This window comes from Leopardus geoffroyi, chromosome E2, assembly GCF_018350155.1.
Source record: "Leopardus geoffroyi isolate Oge1 chromosome E2, O.geoffroyi_Oge1_pat1.0, whole genome shotgun sequence".
Classification (NCBI taxonomy): domain Eukaryota; kingdom Metazoa; phylum Chordata; class Mammalia; order Carnivora; family Felidae; genus Leopardus; species Leopardus geoffroyi.
In genome coordinates, this window is record NC_059335.1 from 56,373,688 (window position 1) to 56,398,069 (window position 24,382).

General features: G+C 41.7%; 1 protein-coding gene and 1 long non-coding RNA gene across 3 annotated transcripts in view; one reads left to right on the forward strand and one right to left on the reverse strand.

The window, feature by feature from the left end:
* The window catches only part of CDH13 (cadherin 13), a 1,038,962-nt gene that overhangs the window by 353,433 nt on the left and 661,147 nt on the right, over nucleotides 1-24,382 (forward strand). The window lies entirely within an intron of this gene.
* On the reverse strand, nucleotides 3,945-17,497 carry LOC123578338. Its single transcript, XR_006702324.1, has 3 exons — nucleotides 16,736-17,497; nucleotides 14,090-14,155; nucleotides 3,945-4,323 (listed from the first exon to the last, which is right to left on the reverse strand). It is a non-coding gene; the product is annotated as an uncharacterized LOC123578338 (long non-coding RNA).

Sequence of the window (24,382 nt, forward strand, 5' to 3'; positions counted from 1 at the left end):
TGGGTGGTGCAGTCGGTTGAGCATCCGACTTCAGGCAGGTCACGATCTCGCGGTCCGTGAGTTCGAGCCCCGCGTCGGGCTCTGGGCTGATGGCTCAGAGTCTGGAGCCTGTTTCCGGTTCTGTGTCTCCCTCTCTCTCTGCCCCTCCCCCGTTCATGCTCTGTCTCTCTCTGTCCCAAAAATAAATAAACGTTGAAAAAAAAATTAAAAAAAAAAAAGAAATGCTGTGCACTTGAGCCACACCTGAAGCAGTACTTCTTCAGGTGAGAAAAGTAAACTTACCTTAAGTTGTTTTAAATGCAACGTTTGTGGTAGTTTGTTACGGCAGCCCTAGGAGATGAGTACAGTGAACTTAACAGACAAAAACCCCTGCCCTTGTGATGTTTTCATTCCAGCTGGGTGCAGACACCCAAGAAATAAGTAAAATGTATTGTTTTTCTTATTGTGATCAGTAAGATAGAGCATAATGAAGCAGGACAAGGAGACTGGGATTAAGGGAAGGGGTGTGGTTGTAAATTAAGCCTCATCAGGCAAGACCTTACTAAGAAGGGGGTGTTCAAGTGGGACTTGAAGGAAGAGAGGGAACACGTCACGTAGGGGTATGGAGGAAAAGCCTTGGAGACAGAGGGGTATGAAATGTTCCCAGTCCTGGGACTGGAGGTGCCTGGCATATTGAAGGAACTATCAGGAAGCAAGGGTCAAAAGACCAGAACATGTAGAGCTTTTTTTTACTTGGGTTTATCTATTTACTCAGCATATCTTCATTGAGCATATACTATGTGTATTATTTCATGGCATTCTTACAACAGCCTAGAGAGGTAGGTATAAAATCCCCACTTAACAGATAAAACTCTGATGCTCTGCTTAAGATTACTCAGCTCATATATAGGCACTGGAATAGGAATCCAAATTCAATGTCCTTTCTGCAGCACAGGAATGGCTTATATAAATATTTGTTATCTTGTTTAAAATTCACCTGCAAGTGTTTAAACTCATATGACAATCTCAATAAGGTCTCTCGCCTCTGAGGTCGATGCAAATGTGCTTTGAGCTAAGAAGTGCCCTTGGGAGATTAGAGGGGCTCCTACTTTGGCAAAGGTTGGGCTGTGCACTGCTGTCTCCCATTATGTCCTTGGACTCGTGCAGTAGCTTTGTGACTCCAGGTAGCACTGGACTGAAAATTTATCTCTTTAAATGGCTTAAGTGTGTGTGTTTTTCTTAATATCCCAAAAAGCCATATTCATGAAGAGGGACAAAAGGAGAAATGCCGTGTAAGGAGAATAAATAAATGTAAAAATCAGGGTAGTCACACATTATCATTGGTAGCAGCCCCTCAACCCAGAAAAGAGAACAAAGAAGACACCTATTCCTAATTCAAGCAGTTGTGTCCCAGTTGCAAACCTCTCAGGCTTGGTCCGATTTGCCTCCCATATTGCTCACTGTATGTCATGTCCTGGTGTGTTACCAGAAGAAACCAGAGAAACACACTGGTGGAGGAACCAAAACCAAGCTCTGCCTTCTGCTCCTAACATTAGAGCACAGAGGGGATTACTAAGCCCCCTGGGCAACTCCTACTCTTCCATTCAAAGGACCCTCTGAATATTTAAGGGAAGTAGTTAAAGATACGTGATCACTGCTTAACTGGCGTACTCCATCTCCTAAATAATTCTGTATAAACAGAAACTTGCATATTTACGATGCCTCTCTGCCACTTCTTTTATATTTTCATTTGGTTGATTTGGGGAAAAATTCCAGGTGGATTTGCTTCATGGAAATACTATACTTCTTTATCATATTAATGAGGGAAGAGGTAGGAGAATCAAGACAATTCAGTGAGTTGTGCTGAAGTAGACGCTCAATAAATACTGTCTGAAAAATGATCTATGTACATGAGGGAGATTCTGGCTTGGTGAGGAAATGTTCATGGGTTCAGGGATGTGGTTTCATAGAACGGAGCCTGGCAATAGAACATGCTCACAGGAGAACTGGACCCCATTCCTGACCCAGTGGATGTTGGCATTCTCCTATAGCCATTCTTGTCGATGGCAGGGACTTGGATGGGGAAGGACAAAGAGAGGGACAGGGAAGGCTGAAAAAAAGCTCTGTAGGCTCAAAAGGATGTGTGTTGGAAAGAACTCTGAATTAACAATATATAGTGGCAGCTCAGACCTGGGCATCCAAATTAGTTAGGGGATTGGCTAATAGCTACAATAAAGATGGTCCAAAAGCAGAGGCTTAAACAAAACAGAAATGTACATCTTTCTCATAAACCAGTCAGGTCAGGCAGGGGATCCACAATATAATCCAGGACCCATGTTTGGAAAAGATCAGGGCTGTAGTTTGCCTTCTGTGATGCACGGTGTAGTAGCTTTGCAACCCCAAGTATCATTGGACTGTTAGGTCATAGGCAGACCTGTTCTGACACCCTCTAGGGTACTATTGTCTTCCCTATGTCCTACACCATATCCAGCCTTCTAGAAGGGGACAAGAAGGAAGAGAAGAGGATGCATCTTTTTCTTTTTTTTTTTTAAGGACATTTACTGCAAGCCTTCCTCCCACTTTCCTCCATTCTCCATTGACCAGAGGTGAATCACATGACCACACACAGCTGCAAGGGAGACAGGGAAGTGCTTTCTAGCCAAGTAGCCATGTGCCCAGGTACAGCCCAGAGTGTGGAAGTAAGATTCCATTACTTCAGGAAGACCTAGCTTTCTGTTGGATTTTGGATGAATTTCTTGCTATATCTTAACTTAAAGACTTAGTCGGGAGAAGAGAGAATTTCTCCACCAAAGCCCATAAATTCCAGGCTCTGCGCCCCCCCCTGCATTCTTTCTCCTTCTTCAAATCTCATTTATTTCTAGTCTCTTACCTTCTGTTGCATGTAGACATCATAAAGTGTCATCCTAGAGTCACTTAGCTGCAAGCAAGAGACCTCTCAGAGCTCATTGTCCCTCCCACACTGATCTAGGCCACTCCCACCAACAACCTTAAGCCTTGAAATGTCCAGTTTCCAGGTAGAGCACTGAACGCTATCTTCCTAATGCAAAGGACCAAGACAAAGGAGAATCTCCAGCGAGGTGTGTGTCTACCTTCTTTTCCTCCCAGATGCCCAGGACTTGTCCCCTGGTACGCTATGCTTCAGAAGCAATGTTCACTCATCACAGTTCACACTCATATCCTCCCCAGGAGCAGCCTAGTTGATTCTCTGTCTCAGACAGCAGAACTAGGCTCTGCACACTTTGCTTTGTCTTCATTTTTTTAATTATTCTTTTTTATTTGAGAGGGAGAGAGCACAAGTAGGGGAGAAGGGCAGAGGAAGAGAGAGAGGATCTCAAGCAGGCTCCACATTCGGTGTGAAGCCTGAGGTGGAGCTTGATCCCACAACCCTGAGATCATGACTTGAGCCAAAATTAAGAGGTGGATGCTTAACTGAACCAACCACTCTCAATCTCTTTAAAATAATTCGTACCAGGACGTTTAAGACAAAAATTATAGAAGGTCATAGGGTATCCTTGTTGATAGTGGTTCAACACAAATAGAAGACATTGAAAGATTTGCTTTAAAATATGACCTCTGCTCTGTTATTCAGAACATCCTGGTCCTGCAATGAGTGTTTTGTTTGTCATTCATTTTTAATGAGTCAAGAGTCCTTAATTTTCAATTTACGGTGTAATTTAAAATCATTTTGAAATGTACTCTGTCTAGGTTCAGCCCTGCATTTAGTGTCCTTGAAGTCAGTAGCTTAAGGTGGCTTGTGTTTTAGGTACATAATGCTGAATTGAAACTCAAATCCTTTCTGGTAATAAATAATAAATAATCCTTTAACTCAAAATTTTATGGTAATTTTCATCTTCTGGATACTCAAGGAGGGTACTTTCAAATCACAACCACATAGTTAACACATACAAAAAAGTCCCAACACAATAGTTAATTACTATGAAGGAGTTTATTGCCATGTTAGGTGTCTGTTTTTAGACCCAAGTGAAAATATGATCTTCTATTAATACAGAGAAAGGAAAAATGTGATCTGAGACGTTTTCCCAGTTGCATAAGAAAACAAAATTTAGACCCTATCTCATAAATGGTTTTGATGGACACAACTTAGTTTCTCTACGGCAGCTCCTTTGTGAAAAATGCTGAAACCTGCCTTTCTGGGGCACATCAAAGGCTTAGCCTGAGAGAGAAGAGGTGGCTGGGGAAGGCTGGCCCATTGCTTGACTGCTTGGTACACCATTTTCTGTGCTGCCATTCACTCAGTCTTTGTTGACAGCCCAGGTCCGAACAAGGATTATTCACTTTTGTAATCACTGGTGTGCTGGTGACCTGTGTAAACAAGAAAATAAGTGAAGTGAGCCATAACTCCAACAGAGTATGAGGGGAATGAGGAGCCGTTATTGATGTTTAAAATCTGGATCTTTTCAAAATGGCGGCAATTTTATATTCTAAAACTGGTTTCATCCCAATGCAATATTTGACCGAGTTAGAGTAGAATAACCCCAGTTTCTGAAATTCACTCAAATAGGAATGATCTGATTTGCCATTAAGATGGTGCATCTAGGGCCACCTGGGTGGCTCAGTCAGTTGAGTGTCCAACTCCTGATTTTTGCTAAGGTCATGATCTCAGAGTCATGGGATTCAGCCCCATATTGGCCTCCACGCTGGGCCTGCTTGAGATTCTCTGTCTCTCTCCCTCTGCTTCTCTCTCTCTCTCTCTCTAAAATAAATAAATAAAATTTTAAAAAATACATAAAATGTTGCCTCTATTCCATGTTCTCCAGAACACCCAGATTCAAGTGACTCACACTCCTATGATAGCTGAAGCCATATTTACTGACTTTTTACTCTGCTGAACACCATGGCAAGGGATCTATGAACACTCATTTATTCTTCAATCTGGTCCCATGAGTTTTGTGTATCAGTATGCAATCTGTTTCACAGATGAGGAAACTACAGTTCAGAATGCAGGTTATCTTGTCCTTGGTTTTATAACTTGTTACGTTTTGAGCTGTGGGTCTCAAGTTCTCAGTCTAAATTCTATTGTTGCCTTGAGAAACTTTCCCTAAGGGGTAAAACACAAAAAAACTTGAGAGGAAATGTCTTGAAATTATTATGCATTTAAGGTTTTTTCTTCTTCTTTTTCTTTTCTTATATTTATGTACATGGCCAAAAAACAACTACAAAGATCACATTGTATTTGTCCTTTTCTCCAGTTGGTTATCTACCTACTGACTTTGCTAATTTCCCTCATCATTAATTGCTTGGTAGATGACAATAGCTAAGTAAAGGAATGAAAATGATGAAATCCAATTCATTCATTGATTCATTGGTTGATTCACTGTGTATTGATTTATCATGTGCCAGGCACTTTTCCAAGCTATTGAGCTACCCTGAACTTGCCCTCTTGAGAAAGGTGAAAACAGTAAGTAGTGTAAATATACTGTGGAATACATTTTGATAATGGGAAGTGCCAAAGACAAAAAAAGAAGCAGAGAAATGTCAGGGTAGGGAAATACTGAAATGTTAGATGGGAGACCATCTAACAAAGGTAACACTTGAGTAGGTATTGAGAGGAAGTTAGGAAATAGGGGAGAGCCTTAAGTGTGTAGGGAAAGACCATTGCATCAGAGGGCATAGCACATGTAAAGGTCCTGGGGCAGGAGCATGCCTGGGAGTTTGAGAAAGAGCCAGGAGGCCAGTGAGTCTAGAGTGAGTAAGTGCAGGCAGAGGAGAAGGACACAATGCATAATATGAACTAGTTACGTAGGTTGTCGTTGCTTAGGGTAAGAACTTGGCTTTGACTCCAAATGAGATGCTTTTGAGTAAAGGGGTTACAGAAACATGAAATGGGCCTTTCTTGGCTGTATTGAGGCTATTTGGGGTGGGTATGGATGGGGAGGAAACTGGGGGCACCAGTGTGGAAGCTATTGGAGTGTTCCAGGCAGAAGACTATGGTGGTCCAGGCCAGGATGAGGTCTTCCTCCTTGCTTTCAGTTTCATAAACCGGTGCTTCAAGTCTACCACATCGAAGAGGATGAGTGATCAAATGACATATAACTGGCCCTTTATATGTGATCATCCGTTATATTGCATTTTCTGAGGAAACACATCTCCTTTGGGAGACTGTGTTCCAGAAAAACAGCCCTCTTGATTTAAGCAGAGCGGATCAGTAAGAGTTGGTGGTTTTTTTTGTTTTTTTTTTTTTTTTCCATTTGATTAGATTATGGTGTTTATTTTTTTTTTAATTTTTTTAACGTTTATTCATTTTTTGAGAGACAGAGACAGAGCGTGAGTGGGGGAGGAACAGAGAGAGAGGGAGACACAGAATCCAAAGCAGGCTCCAGGCTCTGAACTGAGAGCACAGAGCCCGACGCGGGGCTCGAACTCACAAACTGTGAGATCATGACCTGAGCCGAAGTCGGGAGTTCAACCGACTAAGCCACCCAGTCGCCCCTAGATTATGATGTTTATTAAATGAGAAGTGCGGTGGTTGAGTCCACTATTTAAACAAACTTACACACGCAACTATTTTAGGGGCCCTCCTATCTTACAGATACTTCACGTCCGTTCTTTCTTTCTTTCTTTCTTTCTTTCTTTCTTTCTTTCTTTCTTTCTCAAGACAACTCTAGGCAACAGGCATAATTATTCCCATTTTGCAGATCAGGAAATCAAGTGTTGGAGATTCTGTGTAAAATCTCATACAGCTGGGCGGAAAGACTCTTCTGTACACATCTGTACACTCTGGCTCCAAAGCTCCCTGTATATGTACTAGATACTCTTTCTTTTAAAAAGATTAGTTTCAAATAGTGCTTACTTGATACTGGATAATGTTTTTTTTTTTTTTTTCAACGTTTATTTATTTTTGGGACAGAGAGAGCCAGAGTATGAACGGGGGAGGGGCAGAGAGAGGGAGACACAGAATCGGAAGCAGGCTCCAGGCTCTGAGCCATCAGCCCAGAGCCTGACGCGGGGCTCGAACTCACGGACCGCGAGATCGTGACCTGGCCGAAGTCGGACGCTTAACCGACTGCGCCACCCAGGCGCCCCAGTGGATAATGTTTTTAATTGAATTATTGATTCAGTAGCTGTCCAATCATCTGGAAGATTATTTGCGCTGGGAGCTGTCATTCTTGAACGTGAACCGGAATCTGCTGGAGGGCATGTTCAAACACAGATGGCAGGGCTCTGCCCCCAGAGTCTCTCATTTACCTGGCCTCAGGTGGGGCCCATGAGTCTGCATTTCCAACAAGCTCCTACGTGATGCTGATGCTGCTAGTTTGTGGGGCCACACTTTGAGAATCTCCCGTCTATGCCAATCCTATTCTTTTCCCCATGAACACATTGAAGATCAGAGAGGTTACCTATTTTCAACATCAGTAAAAACCCTTCCCACTTGAATTAACGATGACCGGAAACTTGAACTACAGAGAAACAAAGCTAACTCTCATAAATGAAAATTGGGGGTTTGTTGCTTCTTTGCTTGTTTTCAGTCAAAAGTAGAAACCATACAGCCATCTTTGTTCTCACATTTTCTCCTAATTTATTATCTCCTTTTGAAAATTTAATCAAGAGGAACCCTGCCCCATCTCACACACATTTCATTTCCCCTGCCTATTTTCTTTCCTCCTTCCCACTTTGAAATTTCTGTTGTGCTTTGTAGTTGCTCAGGAGATTTTCAAAAACATCATCTTGTGGACAGATCTGCTACAAACAGGGTTGATGAAGGCTCTAGTGATAGCTACCCATACTCCCACTGAATCAGAGTTAATTTTTTTTTTTTATGGAATTAGAGATGATTTGTGAATCTTGGACTAGAAACCTCCTTTGGCAGAATCCGTCAGAATCCATTTTTGATGTCTGGCACTAGTAGCAAACTTATTTGCAGTCAGTTGTGGGAACCAGCTGTTTGGTTCTCCTTGTCCTTTGACGCGGAGCTCAAATGTCATTTCTTCTGTGAAGCCTTCCATGGCTCAGGCTCAAACCACACTAGTTGTTCTACTTTTCTTCCTGGAGAACTCCGTTCACACTTCTGTGTTCCCCAGTATGCAACCCACCACCTAATTTCAAAAGCCTGACTCACTGACCAGACTTGCTATCAATAAGGACATAGGCTGACTGTCCATCTGTTTTATGCATATGGAATCCATCACAATTCTTGAGACTCCATTTGCTGAGCAGATAAGGGACAGCAGAGCAAAGTAGCGAGAGGCATGAGCTTTGAGGTCAGGCAGACTTGTTTGGAGACCAAATTCTTCTATACCTGTCATAAAGGTGTAACTTCACAGGTATGAAGCTTCCCTGTAGGGGGCGCCTGAGTGGCTCACTGGGTTGAGCTTCTGACTTCCGCTCAGGTCATGCATAATCTGCTGTTCATGAGTTCAAGCCCCGTGGGGCTCTCTGCTGTCAGCGTGGAGCCCATTTCAGTCCCCTAGCCCCTCTCTGCCCCTCCCCCCCCTCACTCTCTCTCTCAAAAATAAACATTAAAAAATCATAAAGCTTCCCTGTTGGCTCGGTTTCTTCATCTGTAAAATGGGGAAACAGCACCAGTATCACTCAGAATTGTGAAAAATTAATATTATTTTTGTTTAAGCCATGCAACGTCTCAACAACACCGCTTGACTTGTGGAAAGAGCCGAATAAATATTAAATGTCAATCTGATGTTCCCAGGCACTCTTTAACCCCTATAGCGTTAGTTAAACTGAAATTGAGCCCTAACTTCATAGCTGTGTAAGTTGTGGAGATCCAAAGCCCTTCCCTTAATTTATATCAGTTTCTAGGAGTTCACATCCTTATGACCTTTCTTGCCTCTGGGTCCCCTGCCTTTATGTTTTCTGCTTTTTTATGTATACAGTGGAGACATGACCCCTATGCCAGATTGCAGACACACACACACACACACATACACACACACACCTGCACACTTGTGAGCAAGGCAGAGTTTACTGAGGGTTTAAGGTTGCAAGGATACATTCATGATCTTTCACTGTCTCTCTGGCTTCCCCCTTTCTTCTCTCCCTTCCACCCCCAAATCTGCTTCTCACACCTTCCTGTCTGAATTATTCTTCTCCCAGTTCATCTTTCACTATGCAGAGCCCTTAGGAACCACTGTATTTTACCTTCCTGAACTTCCACACTCAAACTCAACAAGAGGCTCCATAGAGCCAGGGGTCTTGTGCCTACCAGGGCTCACCTTCCTCAGAGGGTCTGTGGCTGAGCACTGCCCCTGTTCTATCATTCCAGCTGTTACTACTATTTTCAAATTTCTCACTATGAGGGACTTCCTTCCTTCCTTCCTTCCTTCCTTCCTTCCTTCCTTCCTTCCTTTTTTTCCTAGTATTGCTGAGTTAATATCACCAGGTGTCATTTTCATGCCCATCCGAGTCCAAAACTGGGTCCTTCTTCCCAGGACTCTGATGATGAAGGAAGAATTCATATCCATGATACCCAGGCTTAAAAGGCACTAAGTAAGAACCCAGGAAACCACCTAGTACAAACTTATAAAACTACAGAGGGAATATGTGCTATAGTTTAAATGTGGGACTTTCCTGAGTTCAGTGGATTTTTAGGTACATAAAACACACAGTAATGATCCTTTTCCAGTTCCAATACAGCATCTGACTTTATGGAGATGTTAAACCAGTTTGAGGGTTTTTGGTTTCTATCTTTCTTCCTTTTGCCCCTTTGCTCAAAGAAATGGTGCTTTTTTTTTTTTTTTTAAAGAAATGGTGCTTTGCTCTTTGCTAATGAGCTGGATCCTTGTCAGAAAAATAAGATAAAATAAAATAACTATTTCCCTATCACCTTTGGGCTGGATAATTCCTATTTCATTTTCCGGGAAGCTAAATTTTCAAGGGACTTCACTGAGAGAGTGCAGAAAAGCAGACATCGTAGTTATTTAGGGGAAAGTGATGACAGACTCTCTACAAGAAAAGAAACAAAAATTAATGACAAATCGCATTAAAAGATGACAGATTATTGTCATTGTGGGAAACAGACCTTGAAGACAAACAGTTTTATGTGTGAATTTGATCAAAAGCATGATTCTCAGCTAATTTCTTGGTTGTAAATTAAATTATTGCTTTAGAGACATAAAAATATAGATATACACAATTTCCTTCTGCTCTTCTGGATATATTCATCTTTTCCATGAACGCTTGTCCATATATTTAATGACTGCAGATAATGGATTTTAAAAGTGTATTTAAAAAGTTAATCCTCTTGAGGACCTATTTTGAATGGAAAATATCTCCCAGCAGATTTTATTTTGGAAAATTAAAGGCAATACTCAGGCATTGAGATAACATTTAGGTAAGTGTATGTGAGTCATTTTCCCCACTCTGCTGATAGTCTCTGTGGCTAATCACGAAACTGACTGCAAAGTACATTGTAGATGAGTCTGCTTGCCCTAGCACCCAGGTGGCTGAGAGCAGATACCTTGAAGAGTGTGGTGGGGGGCAGGGTAGGGATGTGACCTTGGCCTATAGCATAGATCAGCAAACTTCTTCTGCCAAGATCCAGATAATAAATATTTTAGGCTTTGTGAACCGGGCGGTCTATTTTACAACTATTTGATCCTGCAGTTGTAGACCAACAACAGCCACAGACAACATGTAAATAAAGAGTGTGGCTGTGTTCCAATAAAACTCTGTTGACAAAAGCAGATTGTGAGCTGCAGGCTGTAAACTCCTGACTCCTGGCTTAGAGGGATATTTGGTCACACGTTGACCCACAAGCTTCTTGTTTCTCATTTTCACAATCTCTGTATACGTCCCAAACGCTGGTCCACAAAGCAGGGATTAAAACCTCAGGAAGAACCCTGACACTCCTGCTGTCCATCAGCACAGGACAGGAGCAGAAAAACAGAAAGGGCATTAAGAACAACGGTTCTCCTTTCAAAGTTGGGTGCCACTGTTTTATCTGGTGTCAGAACCGTTTGACAGATCACAACACACAGATTGAGGCGTTTACAAAATATGTACTAAGTGCCTACTGTTTGGCTCTGTGCTAGTACTGAAATACATGGGTTACTGCGCTGATCAAGTCCCTGCAGGTGTGAGGCTTTTTTCTGGTAAGGGAGAGGCACAGCATGAGAGGGAAGGGAGCCCAGACAGAGAGGGAGGCATTGAAGTGAGTCTCCTCTCTGAAAGTGGGACTCTGGTAAGGAGCTGCGTACTGGCAGAGAAACATTGGCCTCTTGCATGTGAGCAGGTGTAATAAAACACAGATGCCTGGTGTCAGCTGAACAACAGAGAGAACATGGCTTAAGACACAGTTCCCTCCTTTAAGAAGCTTCAAGTCTGGCAAGGGAAAAAAAGCAAGGAACAATTTGAATGACAACTTGACAGTCTGAATTCCTAAATACTCTGGCAGACCCCGAAATTCACAGAAAAGGAAATAAAGCCAGTTCTATGAGCCAATGCCTAGTAACCTCACAATTCTTCATTAATACACATACTAACAACACACCTTTCTTCCAACTATCAAACTGGCAAAAAATACAAAGACTGTGTTTTCCACTGTTAGTGTGAGGAAAGAGAACTCTAATGCACTTTGGATTAGAGTCCAAATCAATAAAGCCTTTCTGGGTGGAGCATTTGTCAGTGTCTAAGTAAATTTTAAACGGGTATTTCTTTTGAATCAGCAGTTTCCAAGATGAGTCTCAACTGGAGAAAAATACTTGCACATATGCGCAAAAAGGCAGGTGTAAAGTGTTTACTACTACATAGTTAATAATTTTGAAACAGGAAAAACTGAGCGTCCAGCCACAGGGAACTGTTTTAATAATAGCACATCCATACTAAGAGCTGTTGTGCAGTCACGGAGAAGAATCAAGTAGGTCTATATGAATTTACATAAAATGTATTAGAAAAAATGTGTGTAATAGAAGAAGAAGATTACTTATGGGGTGTGTGTGGGTATAGTTTGTAAATCTGGCAGAATATATGTCAGATTGTGTGGTGGTTAATGGGGCAAATGAGAGGCGACAAATGGTAAGTGGGTGTGTTTTCCACTTCACGCAAATAAAATTTTTAATTTTTTTGTATTTAAAAATAACCATTAATACAATGTGAATTATAAGACAGTTGCACAGTAAAAAACAAAATGTGTGCCACTGTGGCAAGCTCACCCTTAATGCTAGAAGGGACTACACTTCAGTTATCAAATCTACACCCTTGGAGTTCCTTGTTTACTTTGAACACTGTATTTCTTTAAGCGGGGAGGGGGAGTCATTTCTTTCTTCCTGCTATTTTCCCAGGATATGTAAAGTCCTATTCCTAGTGATAATGTCTGAAAATGAACATAATCCAAAGGTCCTCACTTTGCAATGTTTGCAGTAAGATTTCGGCATCTTAGCATTTAAGTGTTTTCAGATTACATCCATTTAAACATCTGTGATTCATTATCGTAAATATCACAGTTGTGTGGGACCATATGTTTCGGCTTGCAGCATATATATATATAAAGAAAAAGCACTAGCAATAAATTTCAGGAACCTTAGACTTGCCGTGGGTATGTGCAAAAAGAACATTTTCAGACACGTGGGGCCTTCTATAATCACAGCAATATACTTGAGATCCCATATAAGAATCCTTCAATTGCAAAAGTTGCCAGTTTTGATGGAAAGCTATGATTTACATTTGGCTCATGCTCGTCCCATGATAATTCAGGTAGGGTGGGAAGCGGAACAAAGGCCTTTAGACGCAGTGGCTTTGACTTCCTTAGGAAATGAACATGGGCTATTGTTGAGTGAAGAAATCACAAGAAAATGGGACACCTTTAACAAGTGATGAGACGCTCTTGGCAGGCATCCTCCTCCATTCCCACGAGGCTGAAGCTAGAGACGATGCCATATGGCATAAGGGATGCAATGAAAATCTCTTGGCAACTGGAGGATGAATAGACATGACCTACAGGGATGATCATTTTCTTGCTTACATCAGAAAGCCATATATGCCTACAAGAATTAATTGTGCTTCATGTATTGTAAGCCAGATCATCTTATTTTAATTTCCTGATAAGGTTTTGTCAACTAGACAGAACCAATTTGTTATCACAGCTGGCGAGCGTCTCACCCACCACAATTAGGGAAGAAGCTGAATGAATTAATTGGTTGCAACCAAAGAGTCGGCTAATATTTCTGATTGCCAGGCCTTGCCAGGATTAGCACTGAGCAGAGCCAGAAGGATAACCTGTAAGAGGCTTGTGCCCTGAAAGTACTCCCAGGTTACCAAAAGATAGGTCAGGAGAAAATTACGAAGGTGTGTAGAAAGCAGTGTTCCACACTCTATGGAAGTTTGATTGGCATAGCTGCTGGTTATTATCAAGCCACCGACCTTGTCAATATTGAGCCTGTTCTTTAGGAGGGATTGTTGCCTCAGATAGTGTACTTGGGCTCCCAAGCAATACTCTATCTTCAGGAAATGTTCCTAAACCCTCTCTGGAATGTAGGTGGCATAAGGCCATCTCTGTGCAGAAGCATTCTTGGTATCCACAGGGAATGAAGGATGGGTTGTTCAAAATGCCTCAGGATGTTTTACACAGAAGATACTCCTGCACGCACTGTCTACAGATTCTTTATGAGTTTTATGAAAATCAAACCATACTTAAGATCATGGATCAAAATGCCATGCTCCTTTTGTCCTCCACCCCCATGATGTTTTGTTTGCTGTGATCTCGGAATCTGTGATGGCTTTGTAGTGCAATAGCAGGATGTTGGTCTGCAGAAAGTCCAGATCTCAATAGTTCTTCGATAAAAGTTTTAGATAGATCACTGATAGCAAATTCCACAGTAAGCTTTTCTCCCAACCTTTAAAAGCTCTTGAATACTTCTAGATGTTCTGGGGCTGCATAATGATCTGGAGGGGCCTCATTCATGCATTTTCCTTGCCCTTCTTCAGATTGTAAGTGTTTCCTAAATTTTGACCTACAACTTCTAGCTTCTGCTGTATGGGTTTTTCCCTGATGGATCTAATCGCTTACTTCAAGATTGCACTCAACTCTGTCTTTGACACCTCTTTCAGCTCTAGACAGACTGTCTAACTTCTGTTAAGCCATATGCTCCTAGGCTGTAGAATAACTTCTAACACTTACTTTGGGTTCTCCCATTCCTGGAACAATCCACCCGCTGTATCTTCTCCCAGAACCTGGGACAGGACTCTGCAATAGATGTAAAAAAGCCAAGCTCAAGCCCTGCTACTTACAGATGTATGACCTAAAGAAATTTGCTTTGGGGTCCCTGGGTGGCTCCGTCAGTTAAGCATCTGACTTTGGCTCAGGCCATGATCTCGTGGTTTGTGAGTTTGAGCCCCGTGTCGGGCTCTGTGGTGACAGTGCAGAGCCTGCTTCAGATCCCTCTGTCCCCCTCTCTCTCTGCCCCTCCCCTGCTCATTCTCTCTCTCTCTCTCTCATGCATGTACTATCTCAAAAATAAACATTTAGAAAAGAAGAAATTAGCTTAATCTCTCTGGGCTTCAATTTCCTCATCTCTATGATATTATCATCAAAGGACTGTTGAAAAGATGAAAGAAATATTTGTCAATGGTTAGTGCACTGCCTGACATTTAGAAAACGTTCTGCAAGGAACTATATATAGAAGATAGCTGTATATCTATCTATTTACAGAAGTATATGTAACTATATACAGAAGTATATCTGTATATAGGTATATATCTAACCGTATGTAGAAGACATCTTCTGTAGAAGATAGATGTCAAACCTAAAAAATCAGCACCATTATGGTTTTGTAGGGTGCCTTGAAGATATAGGGAAAGGCCTCAGGTGATTGTTAATGCCTGTTCATATGAGCTAACACTCATTTAACTTGGATACTATTGACATTTATGTTCACTGAACTAGTTTAGAACTGGAGTGAATGTTGTCTTGCTAGAATCCTCAGCGAGTCTGACGTTATTACAGATTTTTGATACCCAGCCAATTTGCCCATTTTCTTGGATCAAGTAGGTTGGGAAACTAACCCCGTACAGATTGGTTTGTTGATTTTATATAAAGAGAGGCAAACCAAGAAACAGTTATAGACAACTGTCTCCTAATTATAGACAACAAACTGATGGTTACCAGAATGGAGATGGGTAGGGTGATGGGTTAAATAGGTGATGGGGATGAAGGGGTACACTTGTTGTGATGAGCACTGGCCATTGTATGGAAGTGTTGAATCACTACATTGTACCCTTGAAACAAATACTATATTGTATGTTAATTAACTGGAATTTAAATAAAAACTTAAAAAAACAAACTTAACACTTACTTCTCCCAAAACCCACCTTCCTCTTCCCCATTTGAACAATTAGAGATCATTGTTTACTGAGCACTGCTTCAGATGATAGATTATAAGGTCTTTAGGAGATGGGAATGTGTCTTCTCTATTAATGGTAGCACCTTATACATTTCTTTTAATATTTGTAAATCAGAATCTGATTCAATATACATTCCCTCAAGACTCATTTTGCAGGACTTTTGTTTGTTTGCTCATCTTGAACATTTTTATTTATTTCCAAATGTTGGATTACCACTGCTACACTCCTACCTGCTTTCATCTCCAAGTCCCCCTAATCCCTTCTGAAATCTTCCATGGTAGTGTAGTAAAAGACCAGTTGATCATTCCACCTAGAGTTCTAGGAAAGAGGTTGTGTCAAAGCTAAAGGCCCTTTAGATCCACGATGCTGTCTTGGTAAATTGATGGTGTGACGTCAAGGTTATAATTAGATCTTCAAACTCTCATAGTCAATTAAAATATGTGCCTATGTTGATTTGTATACTTTCACTATTTGGGTTATGTATTAGTATAAATATTTACCTGAAAAGCTATAATTCATCGCTTCAAATGTTTCTAATGTGTTGCTGCATTCTTAAACACAATTTTATTATGGCTTAAGGCCAAAGCATTGTTTAGAAGAACACATCCAATTTTATAATAAAACATAGGGAAAATATACAGGAATTTGCTTTCTAAGCAATTTTTAGAGAACACATCTCCTTCATAAAGTGAGAAATACTCGTTGATAATCCCTCATCTTGGATGCTTTCTGATAATGATGAGCATGCTCATTAGTTGACTTTCTCTTGCTGCTGGGAATAAGTTATTATGTGGACCTATGATTTGTTTGCTTATAATTTCTACCCTGTGGTGCTTGTTTGGCCTTTTGATACAATGAAGAAATGGAATGTTCATCTTTCAACAGGGCAACCCTCCAGGTCTTCTAGACACTGAATATCATGAAGGCAGATAATCTAGCGTATTCATCTTTATGTTAGCATTTATCCCTTACTGCCTACTATCCTGAACACTGTAAGTGAAAAAAAAAATATTTTTAATGGGTTGCTAGATTAAAATGTTGAGATTTAGAATAATAGAATCTCCCAATTGTAAGAGACATCATCCAACACCAGAATCTCTTCCATACCATTCCTGCTGAATAGCCATTTAGGCTCTACTTGAAAGCATCTAGAAACAAGCAAATTATTTCATCCAGAAATACTGGTCCTTCCAAATGGTAATCTGAATTTCTTCAGGCTTTTCTAGTATTTGAACAATAAGGAGTTCATGCAAATAACAATATTTGCACTATACATTCTTGTAGCCTCCACCTGCGCAATTGTAACACCTCACCTTACCCCCTCCCCTGGCCATCATTGAGATGATTTCTGAAAGACCTCACCCAAACTCATAAATTATTCTCCCAGGATCCCTCCTTCTGGCCTCTTTGTTGCTTAACGTACCTGGAAAGCTCTTGAAGGAAGAGTGTCCTCACCACTCTTTGTGAGAAGGCTGCTTCTCAAAGTCCATTTCTTGGATCGTCAAAGCCATGAACCCCCAAGATGCCAGGAGACCCAAATGTACTATAGCCTTCATTGTACGAGAGCAAAGTGAAGGTGTACTCCATTCAGAAATGGGGCCAAGCCACCATTCACCATCGCTGTTTGTAGGGAACCAGGCTAACAGAGCTTGATATTACCTAAATTGCCTGTGGTTTGTGCATCTTTAAGCTTGTATATATAGCTTATGCCTTTCTTGAACTACAAACCCATGGGGCTAGACTAGGAAGCCAATTTTGAGTTCTGTCTATTCCCTCTGTTTCTGCCTCTCTCTAAGTGCCCACATAGAAGTTGTCCTCTGTACAGGTCCCTTCCTCGTTATGTAGATCTGCCCACGCAGTTGACAGGTACTTGGGAAATCACGGGTCTGATTGCATCAGAAATGATCAGGATCTGAATCATGATTTAGGCTCAGACAAGACACTCTGCCACATGTCCCCAGACAACTCCAACTGCAAGGCCAAAAATCTGGAATGTTGCTGTGGACCAAGTCTCTCTTATCATTAACAGAAATACGGAGGGAGGCACATTTGCACATAATTACTAGATAGCTCAGAAACTAAAGGCTATGTAAGAGACATGTGCTAGTCCTATGGAAATCAGTGAGACGGAATCTCTGTAAATATGAGACTTGGTGATTCTCAAAGCTGCTGAGTCTGTGATTAATATTTCGCTGATCGGGTGACTTTCAATCGACTTCCTCAAATCTTCATGAGTTTGGGCCATCATTCTCAGTTTTGTTTGGGGAGTTTCAAATTTGCTTAGCTGTCAGGTTGCAGTTCTGCTGTTTATTCATTCAATGAACAGGGTTGAGTGTATATTGTGTCAGGCACTATGCCATATAAAGTAATTCCAATTTGAAATACAAATTCATAGTGATTATAAGTACCGTGGGATAGACGATGCACAGTATTCTTTCAGAAAACAATCTGCCATGTTTTAAAGAATCTGTAACAGGAGGAAATGTAACCCTGACAGAAAAGACTGGTTTGAGAGCTAGCAGCTCAGTTTTTAGTGGTAGGCAGAAAATGCCCTGAAAGCAGATGTGGGCCCTGTCTTGTTCCAAGAGAAAGCCCTTAAGGGTTTACATGGCAAAAATAGGTTTCTGCAGAAGATCACTTGACAAGATCATTCATTATGGTATCTTTGCCTCGATAGAATTGAAACTCTATTTTATCAAAGTTGGAATCAAAACATAAGATGATATTAAGACTGCATTCTGCACCCATCAAAGCTACAAAGACTTTGCAGGTGAAATGTGTTCCAGAGCTAATCAGTCATGGGTAAGAACATTCCCACAACCTTATAGAAGCTATGCACATGTCAGTGCTGATTCCAGGCCAACAATGGAGTACAGGATACAATTAAATGTGTTCAGGAATCAGGAGGGTAGAATGAATGAAGGCTGGGGGAGGTGCCTATTGTATCATCTGGGGATCTGGCCCAATGTGGGTAGGACTGAACATATGTTAATGAAAGTTAGATTGGCTAAAACATTTGAGAAATGAAGGAGTTCAGGGAAACCGTAGGAAATGCTTTCTGTTTCTCTCAGTTGGGCAAGTCCATAGAGCCTCTGGACTAAGCCTTATGAGCTCTTTTAAAGGCAGTTGGTACCTCTGGATGCCAGTGGGATCCTGAGGGATGTGAAAAGCAATTAGTCTTGCTCTGTATCCTGGGGAGAGTCCATCTGATGTTTCTGAATTAAGTGCTACTTCAGTTGTCAGAAAGGCACGGCTTTCCGTGTCCAGGCAAGGACTAGCAAATGAACAAATATGCAGACCTTCTTGCTACTGGAACAACTGGATTCTGTTTTACTAATGAGGCCAGGGGTACTGGGATATCTGGTATAAGGGAGAGTAAACAATTTACGTTCTACTGGACAGAGTCATTGCCTGGTGTCAGTGGTGTGCTGGAACCAGCTGATACTTGCACTCCTGAGAGCTGGTTAAGTTTCTAGAAAATCTGCAAGCCAACTGAAGGCACATTGGTAGCTGAAATCAGCCATATTTAGAATATTTACACCACAGACATTGGCAAATGCTATGAATCAGGACTTTTCCCCTCACCAGCATAACTGCTAAAACAAAGCCACTCCCTTCTGTGTGCGACTAGAGATGGCTAGAAGCAGATTATCTGTAGACCCAATCGTATCTCTCTGTGGGGGAGATTCCTTCAGCTCCTAGGAAGACCCATTCAAAGCCCACGGGCCCACTGATCCACACACACATCCTCACTCAACCAGACAAGTAGTCTGACCACCAACTCTAAGAGGTACACATACCACTCACGTGCAAACCAATTTTCAAGTCTCTAGAAATGTATACATGTATTTAGGACCATTTTCCCATTGAAGATGTGAGTGTACAGATCATAGACTGACCCCAAAACACTTACAAGAGTAGGACAAATTCCATATTTTAGTACATACCTATCTACATGAGCAGGACTGATCTATATTTTGCAGATAAATTTAAATCCATTTGCATTTTCATATTTCCTGGGATCATAATACAGCTTAATTTGCTTGCTCACACATTTCAAGATGGTAAGAAATCTATGCCTTTTGGATTTTCATCCTCAAGAACCACATTCAAAAGAAAGAAATAAAAAAGCGTAAAATCAAGGTCAGGAAGATTAAGCCCCTTAATTCACGTGCCAAACTTCCCATTCCAATTGTGGTTTTGTCTCCCAGCTTAAGTTTGTCTTTTTGTGACATTTGCATTAAGCCCAGAGGACTTTTTGAGTGGAAACATGCTGAAAGCATAATTGAAACTCTGAGTGGTGCCATTTGTCTCATTTGCATTTTTCCCCCAGGTGGGGAGTTTTCACATCCCCCTTTCTTCTCCTGGGGTGTTCAAAGATTATCGCAAAGAATGATGTTGTGCAATTGATTCCAATAAATCCCCATGTACAGTATATTATATGTATATTTTTTCTTTCCAGAAGCTATTTTAAATGCCACAGTGATAAACTATGTAAGGAAGTCCTTTGTAGGTTCATATTAGCACAGAGAGTTTATTTTCCCCCTCAGATAGAGATTTTGAGTATTTGTTCACAAGTTTAATTGTTTATTAGAATGTTTGCTTTCAATTATTTTCATGGTGTCATTCCAAGCTCTTTAGGAGGATGTTTCTGTAGAAACACATCAAAAACAAAAATAGATAGATGGGGCGCCTGGGTGGCTGGATCAGTTAAGTGTCCTGACTTGTCTCACGGCCAGTGGTTTCGAGCCCGGCATCAGGCTCTGTGCTGATAGCTCAAAGGCTGGAGCTGGCTTTGGATTCTATGTCTCCCTCTCTCTCTGCCCCTCCCCTGCTCTCGCTCTCTCTCTCTCTCTCTCTCTCTCAAAAAAAAAAATAATAAATAAACTTAAAAAAAACTATTCAATTTTACCCTTAATATGTTTTTTTAACTCTGTGTCCCCAAACATGCACTGACTCAATCTCTATGAAAAAGTTTGAGGGGCTCCTAGGGGGCTTAGTCAGTTAAACATCCGACTCTTGGTTTTGGGTCAGGTCATGATCTCATGGTTTCATGGGTTTGAGCCCCACGTTGGGCTCTGCACTGTTAGAATACCCACTTGGTATTCTCTCTCTCCCTGTCTGCCCTTCTCCTGCTCATGCTGTCTCTGCCTCTCTCAAAAATAAATAAATAAAACCTTAAACATTTTTGTTAAAAAGTTTGAGAATCACTGATATCTTGGTTGTGTCAGCAAAGGTAAAAACACAACGATGCAGGGCTGAGGCTATCAGTTGCACCCTTTAAGAGGGATTTTAAGGTGAGTGTGTAATCACTGGGGCAGTAGAGTCTGTTTTTCTAGGAGGAAGAAGAAAAAAAACGTGTGGTGAACTTTTTTCTTTTTATAAAGTATTCCTCATGTATTTCAAATCTGCCATTTACCTATGGCCAGAGTTACTGTCATTGGCGAAGTCTAGATCTGTGCCTTTTCTGAGGTTTGCATCTCTCTCAAATCTGCATTATTTATGTTAGATATATTCTTTCAAATATCAGAGGGCCTTCTGGATTATATCCAATAATCATATGGAGTTATATCAGATCCCTTGTAGATGATAACTTTGAGTAGGGCGGGGCCAGGCGTGAGTTTGTCTAAACGAGGGATGTGCACAGAGGCATGGAGCCCTGGCCAGCATTTCAGGAAGGCTCTAGTGGCTGCAAAGACAAACGCATGTTTTCGTTTGACTCCTTAGATTTCAGTTAACATTATTAGAAAGCAGAACATCTCGCACATCCAACAGATTTTATAAATGTTATCTTCAAATAATTTTGTAAGGATAAATAAAGTGAGACACGTAGAAGAAAAATATTAGTTGAATAATAGATCATCTGTGAAAATATGGCAGAACCATGAGGCTGGGAGCCTTGAAGGAAGGGGTATATTTGCTGTGGCAGACTAGCAGAGACTAACTGTGAGGCCTTAACCTCATTCAACCTCCCCAGGTCTCACTTTCTAGAGAGGAAGAAAAAATCACCTACCTTGCACTGGTAATGTAAGGATTCAGTGCAGTCATGAATGTGAATCTCTCAGTGTAGTGTCGTGCTTTTAGGACAAATAATGCCTTAGATTGGTAGGAAGTTATCTGTACAAACAATCTACTTAAAGGATATTTAACGAAACTCTGTTGAGTCTGCTGTGGGTGGGGCCTGTAATTTTATTCCTTTGATGTCATCTTTTCCTTCACAACCTCTCACGTGAGAGAGGTTGGGCTTTGCCAAGAAAAGTAGGAGGATTCAAAGATGGGCAAGTCTGGATCAGAATCATCTGCCTCACTCCCTTGGCCCCAGAGCAGAGGTGCCTATAGTAACTATCTCCATGGTAACCACACTCGGCCCAGCAGGCCAGAGCATAGGTACCTGACTAGAAAGAGATGGAAAGACCCAGGAGGCAGGTGGAAAACCAGCTGGCACCAGGAAGCTGTGCAGGAAAAGGAAAAAGTAGCTTCCTTAATGTCCACGATTACAGGAGTAATGATGGAGTAATGATAATTCTTATTCATGGAACACTATTCTAACTGTCATGTAGGTATATATGATCATGTTGAATGCTCACCATAAGAATTACAGTACCTGTGAGGGAAGTACTGTTATGTCCCACTTTATAGATGAAGTCATTGAGGTGCAAAGAAGATAGGTGGTCCACCCAAGGTCACAGGGCTGCTACACATGAACCAGGGTTGGAAAAGGGCTTAGATACCTACTGTTAAAACTGCCCTTTCTTAAGGCAAGGGAATAGCAGTTCCTGGCATGCTAGGTCCCCAACCTCCTGTCTGTGCCAAGGATGGCTGGGAAATGTGGAAACCTGGCATCTTGACAGGAAGTCCATTGTCTGAGGCCCTGGTTCTTGGCCCCGGCTGCATTAGATTCATCTGGAGAGCTTGAAAGAGATACTAGTGCCCTGTCCCCAGACCAGTTGAGTTATACCAGAATCTTGGTTGGGAGTTGAGAAGATACTGCTATTTTTTTTAAATGCTCCACAGGTGATTCTTATAGCCTGGAAAAAGAACCACAATCTAAAGCATCTGCTCCTGAATTGGTAAAGGTATCTAAAACAAACAAGGACCCATTTTGCAATCCTTAGCGATTTGGTAGAGCAAGCTGGGAAGAAAGCTAGACTATATTGGATGCCTACCATGTGCCAGATCCTGAATGTGGATTTGATCTTCAGTACACCCCTACCTGGCACTTCTGAGAAGCGTAGAGGGATGAATGAGTGGCCTTCAGGGGTCAGGATGGGGCAACTGCCCTTTTCCCTCTTATGTATCAATTCCCAGGAAATGGATGTACTGAGAGCTTGAACTGTAGATGCAGACGGATGGACTGGGGACAGTTTCCTGCTGTCTCTGAGTGTATGCACTTGATAAAGTTAGTCTCTCTGAGGCTCAGTCTGTTTTCCTGTAAAATGGAAAACGATGCTTACAGAGTGTACATTTTCAGTGGGACTATATTGCCCCCAGAGGGGTGGCATGAGGGATGGGCAAAACATTGCACTTTGTGTGTGTGTGTGTGTGTGTGTGTGTGTGTGTAAAGCACAGAGGCACATACTGTAAGTAAACAGATATTCAGTATATTGGGGCCATTAAAAGTTCATGACAGTGGTGGCAATTAGGCAAACATTTCTAAAATTCTGAGGGGGGTACATAGTGGAAAAAAAGTGGAAAATACTGCTTATTGGTTAGAATTGCTGGGAGACTAAAAGAAGAGACTGAATATAGAGTCCTTGGCACAGAGCCTGGCACTCAGATGCCACTCAATAAATGGTAGATGTTGTTACTGTCATTTGTCAAAACATTCATTGAACGTGTGCATACTGATCCTAGCTTTGGGACTATGTACGGCATCACTGGGATGATGAAGAAAGATAAGGCACCACCTGTGACTTCACCAATGAGCTAAGTCAAAGCCAAACACGGGAGACCTAGTGCTCTCATAAAGGGAAGGACACGGGTCTGGGGAACTAAGGGGACAGCATGGACATTCATTTCCTACCTGTCTCCAGTGCTGGGCTCAACCAAGACCAGAGGCAACTAGGGACCTTCTTTCTCAATCCCTGCCCTTGCCTGGAGCAGCTCCTGCTCCCAGCATGAAAAAAGTACCACCAGCCCGCCACCACTAGAGAATCACTTTGCCCCTGGAAAGCAGTTGGATTAAATGTAATCATTATTGATGGCCCCCTGTATGGAAAAGCATTCTGTTCATTGGTGGAAATAGAGTGATGAATAAAAAAAATAAGATTCAGTTTCTGCTCTTGGTTTTGATGAGGAAAAGAGATATATAAAGTGGACATATTGATATAACAGGATATAAAAGATCTTGTGTGCAGGAAAGTCTGGGAACACAAAGAGGGTATTTGGACAAGCGGCCTGAGCTGACTCTTGTAGAATGAGTAAGAGTTAACAGGTTAAAGAAGGCAGGAAGTAACTTTTGCTCAGAGCCATCAGTATAAGCAAAGGGTTAGGAGAATACAGGTGCACGCTGGCACAGGTGTGGGTGATGAGTGAGACACGGCGTGAAGGCAGAGGCCAGGGGAGAGGCAGCTTAGCCATGGAGGACCTTGAGTGCTAGTGTCATTTGGAATGGGGAGCTGTAGTTGTGTGAGACTCAGGTAGAGGCAGGCAGGTTCTATAGTGTGATAGGAGGGTCCAAAGCTTTCTTCAAGGAATAAGTCTTTATGTGGCCTTCCAGACCCCACATTTCCAGCTTATCTCCACTCTTTCTTCTTCACTCTCTCCCTTGCTCTCTCTGCACATCTCACTGGTTTGTTTACAATTCCCTGAATGCCACTGGACTTTTGCACATGTTGTGGTTCTTTCTGCCTGGAATAGGTCCCCTATTACTTATAAGGTATTGAATTCATGTCTATTTCTCTGATTACACTGAAACTCAGGGACTGTGTCCATCTTTGCTCAACATTATAGCCCGAGCATTTAGCATAATATAGGTTCCTAGAAAATATTTGTGGAAGGAAGTGTTGGAGGTGAGAAGGAAGAAAGAAAAGGAAAAACGTAAGGGAAGAGAAGGGGGGGGGGACAGAAA